Here is an 8,604-nt window from a genome sequence, read left to right as displayed (position 1 = left end):
ATAAAGAAGCTGAAATTTTAAACACAATATTATTTACAATCACGCCAAAGAAAATGAAATACGATATACACTTAACAAAACATGTACACGATCTGCATGCTGAAAATTCCAAAATGCTGATGAACGAAGTCAAAGAAGATCTAAATAAATTGAGAGACACACATATCGTGTTTATGGATAGAAGACTCAATATAGTATAGATGTCGATTCTTCCCAAATTGATCTATAGGTTCAACACAATTCCTATCAAAATCCCAGCAAGGTTCTTGTAGATATAGACAGGCTCACTCCAAAATTTATATAGAAAAGCAAATGACCTTGAATGGCTCAAACAATTTTGAAGAAGAATAACGAAATATATAGCTACAGTAATCAAGACTGTTTGGTATTCACAGAGGGATAGACACATAGAACAATAAAACAGAATAGAGAATGGAGAAATAGCCCCACACAAATAGCCTAACACAAATATGCCCACCTGATTTTGCCAAAGGTGCAAAAGCAATTCAGTGGAGGAACAAATAGTTATTTTAACAAATTGTGTTTGAGCCATCAGACATTCATAGGCAAAAATATGAACCTCGACCTTAACTTCACATTTTATACAAAAATTAATTGAAAATGAAGCATGGCCTTATATGTAAAATATAAAACTATAATACTTTTAGAATGAAATACAAGAGAAAGTTTGTGGGACCTAGGACTAGGTGAAATTTTTCTCAGACATGACACCAAATCATGATACATAAATGCAAACATTGATAAGTTGGACTTCATCAAAATTACAACTTTTGGCCTTCAAAATCTCTTAAGAGGATGAAAAGACCAGCTACAGACTGGGAAAAATGTTTGCAGACCACATATCTGACAGAAAACTTGTATCTAGAATATATAAAGAATTCTCAAAATGTAATGGGCAAAAGACATGAACAGACATTTCACCAAAGAGGATATACAAATGGCAAATAAGCATATGAAAAGATATTTAACATCATCAGCTATTGGGAAGTGCAATTTAAAACAAAGAGGTATCACTACACACCTATTAGAATGACTAAAATAAAAATATAGTGACAACACCAAATGCAGGCAAAGATGTAGAGAAACTGGATCTTTCATACATTGCTGGTGGGAATGTAAAATGGTACAGACAATCTGGAATTTTTGGCAGGTTCTTATAACACTAAACTTATACCATTCGACCCAGCAAATTGCACTGTTGGGCATTTGTCACAGAGAAGTGAAAACTAATGTTTACACAAAAAACTCTACATGAATATTCATTGCAGTTTTATTCTTAATAGGCAAAAATTGGAAACAACCCAAATGTCCGTCCATGGGTAAATAGTTAAACAAACTGTAGTACATCCATAGCAATACTACTACTCAGTAATAAAAAGGAATGAACTATTGATACATGCAACAACTTGGGTGGATCGCAAGGAAATTATGCTGAGTGAAGAAAAGCCAGTTTCAAAAGGTATGATTCCATTTACATGTGATAAAATTGCGCACTACTATATACACAGACACAGAAACGAGTGCATGTAAAACTGGTGTAATCGGAATAAGGCCTGTGGATTGTACCGATGTCAATATCTTGGTTATGTGAGATATTACCATTGGGGGAAATTGGGTGAAGATTACATGAGACTGTTCTGTAATATTTTTTTTACAGATCCTGTGAATCTATAATTATTTCAAAATAAGTATAATAAAATGAGGTAAGTCTGAAGGACCATGAATATTTTAGAATTCACACATTTGCATATTATGACATAGAGCTTACCTTTCTGTTTAGTCTAGAAATGTAAATGAAAATGACAATTATGAGTTCATGGTAAAGGGTTTGTTGCTTAAACATTTGTATGAGTCAGTATTCCACCAAAGAAGCAGACCAATAGCTATAGACACACACACACACACACACACACACACACACACACTCTCTCTCTCTCTCTCTCTCTCTCTCTCTTATTCATTCATTAATTACAAGATATTGGCTTACAAATGTGGGGCAGGCTAAGTAAATCCAAAATCTATAGGGCACGCAGTCAGAAAGGAATGATCAGGCCCACTCAGATTATCCAGGATAATCTCCCTTACTTTATGTCAACTGATCAGGAGCTTTAATTACATGAAAATACCTTCACAGCAACACCTTGGTTAGTGTTTGATTGAATAAATGGAGGCTGTAGCCTAACCAAGTTGACTCGTCAAAAAGCCACACATCATAAACCACTTGTGCTTGCAACTGAATAAATTTATTCTGTTAATAGCCACTTTGGCTTGATTATTATAGGTAATTCAAGTGCAAACGACTTAAATCAATAGTGGCCGACAAGAGTTGTATACATGAGGGTCCACTTATACAACTTTAGAGTTGAAAGGAGCCATGAAAAGCTTAGGTAGTATTTCAACACGGCCCAGGAACCTCCCCGTCGTCGGCGTCTCCGGCCCTTAGAGGCGCTGAGGCTCCTCCCGACAGCAGCGCGCCCAGCAGGAGCAGAGAGGAACCCACCTGGAGCCCAGCGCCGCGGGTGCGGGAGCACTAAGTGGGCGGAGCCTCGAGGCGCGCGGCGGTAGCGACGGCGCCCAGCCCGCCAGAAGAGCGCGCGGCGGGCGGACGGCGGGGAGCCAGTCGGGTAGGGCGAGCGCGGACAGCGGTTGGCTGCGGGGGGGTGGGTTGTGAGTGGAGCGCGGGGGGTGGGGGGACGGGGGGAGGAAGGAAGGGGAAGAGGCGGAGCGTGGGAGCGCACAGTGTCAGGAATACAATAGTGCTCCGCGCCGCTTCAGCCGCCGCCGCCGCCGCCTCAGCCGCTGCAGCCGCCGCCGCCCAACCGCCTGCCCAGCGCTGAGGCCTGACGGGCCGGGCGGGCGAGGGCCGAGGGCGGGAGCTGAGGCACTGGGGGCGGCCCCGGCGGATCCCGTGGCGGGGCGGGGGGCGGGGGGCGGGGGTGGGGAGGAGATTAGGGGGCAGGTGCGAGGGAGGGGAGAGAAGAAAGCGAGCGGTTCGGGGGGCGGTTACCACCCCTACCCGACTCGCCAGGCACGTTGCCGGGCCCGAGTGTGGAGCCGGGAAGGAGCGGCGACCGAGCTGCGCAAAGGTAGGCGCCACTGAGGCTCGACGCGGGGCGAGCGGGCTAGGGGGCGTCGCGTTGTGTGGGCAGCGGGAGTGGCGGCCTCAGGGAGTGGAAACGGGCGCCGCGGAGCGCAACGTCCCGGCCCAGCCTCGCCGCGCTCCGGGTCGCTTCGGCTCCTCACCGCGGTGGCCTCCGGCGTCCCCACCGCCTTGGGGCCGAGAGCGTGTGTGGGCTGAGGTGAAGTGCCCGGTGGTCCCTCGGCCGGCCGGCGCAGCCCCGGGTGGCCGGCGCGGGGGCAGGGGTGGTGGGGGCGCCCGGCCGGGCTCGGCTGCGGCTACACTCGGGCAGGAATTGAGCGCCATAACTGTTGCGGCCGTTCCCTCCGGTGCCCCATCCTGGCGCCCCCTCCCTCCCGGTCCACTGCCTGCTCTCGGGGCTCCCGGGGTCAGACCCGCGGCGGGAGGACCTGCTCTGCCGGCCGCCTGGGGCCGGATGCTCCGGGGAGCGGGGGCGCGCCCTGACTGTTTCGATGTTGGGGGGCGGGAAGAACTGAGTCCCGGAGACTGGGGGCCGGGCGGTGCGGGCGGCGGCGAGGTCCCCGGTGAGCCCGGGCGCCCCGCGGGCTGGCGAACTTTCCCTCCCCCTCGCGTCATTGTTCCGGCGCTCCGGGTCCGGATCCGCGGTGAGCGCCGGGCGGTCCGGGGGCGGGGATGGCGAAAACGGGAGGGCTTTGCCAGTCTTATGGGAAAAATTTCCCATCTCTGGGCAAGGCAAAGTTAACTTTTCTCCAGCAATCGAGTTGGTTTTATTCCCTCCGCCGTGGGGCAATCGATTAAAAAAAAAAAGAAAAGATAGCCTCCCTCCAATCTTTTTCTCTCGCTTTTCAGAAGCACTGCTTCGGTGAAGTCTGGCTTTAAATTGCACCGGGCAACCTGCGTTTATTATTTGTGAGGAGGAAGGGGGGGGGGCGGGATTTCGAGTGTGTGACCGTAATGGTGGTATGTGAAGGCATGTTTAAAAGTTGGTATCATTGTGTAGCCCTGGGACATATGCAGCTCCTAAGCATTTGGCAAGAAACTTGTTTGGCCGCTTCTCTGGATTTCTGAGTTGCAGGGAAATCCATGGTCTCAGATGTTCGAGAGATTGTTTTTGATGTGAGATCCGTTGATCTGTGAAGCTGAGGATGAGGTCCCCGTGTCGTCTCCCCCCGCGTCCCCCCACCCCCCTGCCGTCTGATTGTGTAAGAAATCAAAACCGTGTTGATGGTGATTCCAGTGGCCTGGAGGGAAAGGCGACCTCATTCCCTGATAAAGATAACTGCTTCTCTCAAAACTGGCAAAGTAATGGAAAATAATTTAGGTAAAGACTGGTTGCACAACATCTTGGCTTAGTTTAAGCAACCCAGAATCCACTTTCTCAGAGTAGTTCTCTTAAATACCTTCCCTGCAGCCATTTCTTGTCAGCCTGGGGGTGAAGGCGGGGTGTGAGAAAGGAGTCGGCCTGAACAAAGCATCGCGTTTTTATTTAATACTTTCATAACATCTGTAAACAATGGGAATGTGGATCCCAGGCCTCTGTACCTTTTGAATAGTGTAGTTCTCATGCTTTTATAGTATCATGTGATTACTCTTTGGATAAGTGAAAATGTGTTTTTTTTTTTCTCTTTTGTTTAGCCTAGGAGTATTCTACCTCTATAACATATCATTTTCTTTTTCATTTAAAGTGAGCTCTAAATTTAAATACTTGAACTGTAAAAGGATAATGACTCTCTCCAAGGGTGAGAGAATTACATGAGCTCTCAGTCTTGGCTACCATCATTGACACCTTTTCTTCAACTATGCTCTTCTCTACAGTTTTGTTTGCTAGAGAAGTGCTCTTAACCCAGTATTGGTGCCTTGACAGTTTCTTGCATTCTTCATCCAGTCAGTTCTGGAATACTCAGGGGTCCTGGTCTGGTCCTAGAACCCACACTTTCGTTCTCCCACTTTTCTGAGTCGTGTTGCTGTGCCTTGGCAGTGTGGTAAATGCCTTCTCACCTGTAGGAGTTGGTGAATCTTGTTCACAGGTAGGGGAAAGTGAAGAAGGGCCTCCCACTCCTACCTGAAGTGTTTGTGATCATCTGGCCTCCGGGAGTGACTTGGAAGCAGCCTTAGGGGTGACCGGGACCCACCTTCTGGCCTGTAGAGAGTTCCCAGGAGCAAGAAAGGTGATGGTGCAGGGCTGTCATCATAGTTGAGATGTATGAGTTAGCAAAAGTTAAAATATTTAAGAACAAAGGATGTTGAAGGCTGTAGGTTGAGTATGATCTCCTTTGGTAATGCTTGTCTTTTCCCTCCTTTGTGTTCCACTGACCCTAACAACCCATTTCTACCCTAAGCTACACGAAAGCATTTCTTCTTTTTGCACGCTACTTTGAGGTCTGGCTGGAACTAAGCAAGTATTTTGGGGGAGGCAGAAGGCATTGGGTGTTTTTGAAGACATGGCATTACAAAGGACTCTAACAAGCCTTGATCAGGGATACAGAGGTTGAATATTATCATAGGACATAATGTACCTACCTCCTCATAGAGCTTACACAAAACAGGAGCTGAGGAAGGTAGAGATCATATGCTGGTTTACATTAAGAAAATCTCTCATCAGGGGATAACTTACTGTGACCTTTACTTATCTCACCTTATAAGTGAGGGGTGAGTATTGGGTGACACCCATGTGGCACTTTGCTGAAATGGCTAATATGGGACACTTGAATGGTTTACAAGTTTCTACCTGTTGTTCCACTTACAGTGACTGGGAAAGCTGAAGCATTCTGGTTTGTGGGGTGGGGAAGGTCTAGGATGAGTAGGTAGAAGTGATGAACGAATAAAAGGGTGCTAGCAAGTGGTCATTACAGACCAAGTAACTACTAGCTTTGAGTTTTCTCTTTTCTGGAATCTTTGTGACTCCCCCATAGTTATTTTTGCCTCCTTCCTGTAGATCTCTCCTTAGACAACAGCAGCAAAGCTCTTACCATTGAAACTGCCTCTGTGCTTCTCTTGCCGGGGACAGTGAGCAAGAAGTGTCCTGGGGAGAATTTGCCTGACCCTGTAGCTGAGCTTGGGAAACAGAAAGTAAGAACTCAAAGGTAGCCGACTGAAGAAAGCAGGGGGCCTGGTGTGGGGAAATAGTACTGGGGCATTGTCCAATGGGAGATACCTATATGTTCATTAGTGCTCTTCAAGCAGTAAATAATTTAATCTCTGTCCCAACCCAGAAGCCGTGGCTGAGCCCTGTTACCTAAGGGGCTTTTTGTTGGCTGATAGGCAAGGAAACCCGAGTCTGGAGTGTGTTTTTTGGAACAGCTGACAAGAGAATATGGTACCAGCATGGCCAGTACACTAGACCTTGTGTGTTGCAATCTCCTGGGAAATTTTTTTTTTAGATTTTCAAAACTTCTTATTTTGACACAATTAGAAAAAAAGTTGTAAGAATAGTACAAAGAACTCCTTTATTCCTTTCAGTCAAGGTCACCGTTTAGTAACAGTTTGTTCCCATTTGCCTTATCATTTGCTCTTTCTGTTTCTTTTTATGAACAGTTTGAGAGTAACCATTGAGAGATTGGTATTTGTCAAAGGCATCTGCACAGAGGGTGGCCCAGGTGCAGCTGTGGGGTGCAGCAGAACATTGGTGAGTGAAATCTACCTAAAGCTGTAAAGCACACATTTGTAAATCACATGGAATCTCTGGTGCTAAATATAGAAATCAGTATCAATTGGAAAAGTGGTTAATGTAAACTCCCCTTTTGTCAGCATTTTCGTCAAGATTGTTCTTAGCTCTGCCAAGCTTTAATAGTTATGAAAATCCATTCCACCACTCCCCCAACTTTGCACCTATAATATATTCTTGAACATTTTCATTTAATTTATTTAGCAAGCATATATTTGCTAGGGGTATAAGAGGTGAAAGATACTCATCTCCTTGAGAGCTCAACAGCCAGTGGAAAGGTAGTAAGGAAATCTATCACCTCAATCAAGGGGAAGAGTATTGTGCTAAAGGGGTTTACAGGGGTAATTGGAACAGCAAGCTGGTTAAGGATTTGAAGAGTTAGATACCTGGGAGTCATTTGGGAAGTATGTGAATGTGAAGATCCATCTTTTCTGAGGCTTGCTGCTCTTAGATGACAAGGTTTATGAGTTAGGGAAGCCTTTGGTGTCATATCCAACACAGACTGTGGGGTCATGCCAACTTGCATTTTAATCCACCACTTGATTTTGACCAGTTACTTAACTTCACCATGCCTCAGTTTCTTCATCTGCCAAACCACACCTCCGAGATAATAATTAATTGAGGTAATAATTGCTCTGTTGGGCTTCCCTGGTGGCGCAGTGGTTGAGAGTCCACCTGCCGATGCAGGGGACACAGGTTGTGCCCCGGTCCAGGAAGAGCCCACATGCCACGGAGCGGCTAGGCCCGTGAGCCATGGACGCTGAGCCTGCGCGTCCGGAGCCTGTGCTCCACAACGGGAGAGGCTACAACAGTGAGAGGCCCGCATACCGCAAAAAAAATAATAATAATAAAAATAATTGCTCTGTAAACATTCATTTCGTCTTCCCTTCAAAAAATACAATATGGGGGGAATAGCATGAAAGGTACTAGGTATTAAGGTGAAATCCAAGGAGGTGTTTCTATTTTTCTGCAAATAAATATCTAATTACTAATTGTACTGAGTTGTGATGGAGATTACTATGAGATAATAGCAATAACAGCAGCGATGATTTGTTAACCATTTCTTGTGTGCTAAGCACTGTGTTAAGTGCTTATCACAGGGTATCTTTCTGAGGCTCAAAGAGGTGAAGCAAAGGTAACGTGCCTAAGGTCACACAGCAAGTAAGAGGTAGAATGCTTCTGAGAGGGAGATCAGCAAGGTGCCCTGGAGCCTGAAGGATGAGCAGGAAAAAACAAGGTAAAAGTCAGAGAGAAGGGATTGCTAGGCAGAGGGAACAACAGGTGTTGTAAGGGCACTGAGATGGGAGAGAGATGTAGAAAGAATCCACAGAGGTTTGGCTAGGACCTGGGGAAAGAGATGAGATAGGCAGGGGAAAATTGACAGGGCCTTATGGGACCTCATTAAGGAGGTTGTGTTTTATTCCAAGGACTGGGGGAGGCTGCTGGAAGGTGTTTTTCAGTGTGTGTGTGTATTTAATCCAGAAAGGCATCTAGTGAGGCCTAAACAAAAGCGGTTTAAGAGAGTCATTTCCCTTTCAGTGTCCCACTTTGTGATCCAATAGAGGCAGTGTTTCTGGCCTAAATGTGTAGATCTTTTTTTTTTTGGCTGCGTCGGGTCTTAGTTGTGGCACACAGGCTTCGTTGAGGCAGGCGGGATCCTCTGTTGCGGCATGCGGGCTCCTCTCTAGTTGCAGCGTGCGGGTTTTCTCTCTCTAGTAGTGGTTTGCGGGCTCCAGAGCGCGTGGGCTCTGTAGTTTGAGGCACACAGACTCTCTAGTTGTGGTGCACGGTCCTAGTTGTCCTGCGGCATGTGGGATCT

General features: G+C 46.7%; 1 protein-coding gene across 5 annotated transcripts in view; it reads left to right on the top strand.

Moving 5' to 3' along the window:
* The first annotated feature begins 2,961 nt into the window (after positions 1 to 2,961).
* JADE3 (jade family PHD finger 3) overlaps positions 2,962 to 8,604 on the top strand; it is a 151,441-nt gene continuing 145,798 nt past the window's right edge. For 4 of the 5 annotated variants that reach the window (XM_033850087.2, XM_073798931.1, XM_033850085.2 and 1 more), the window contains exons 1-2: positions 2,962 to 3,107; positions 6,656 to 6,746. The gene's annotated coding sequence lies outside the window, so the exon portion shown is untranslated. The remainder of the gene's footprint in view (positions 3,108 to 6,655; positions 6,747 to 8,604) is intronic. The other variant, XM_033850088.2, reaches the window with a different exon arrangement.

This window comes from Tursiops truncatus, chromosome X, assembly GCF_011762595.2.
Source record: "Tursiops truncatus isolate mTurTru1 chromosome X, mTurTru1.mat.Y, whole genome shotgun sequence".
Taxonomy (NCBI): Eukaryota; Metazoa; Chordata; class Mammalia; order Artiodactyla; family Delphinidae; genus Tursiops; species Tursiops truncatus.
Note: the sequence above shows the minus strand (reverse complement) of the source record. Positions and strands in the feature narration are given on the sequence as shown.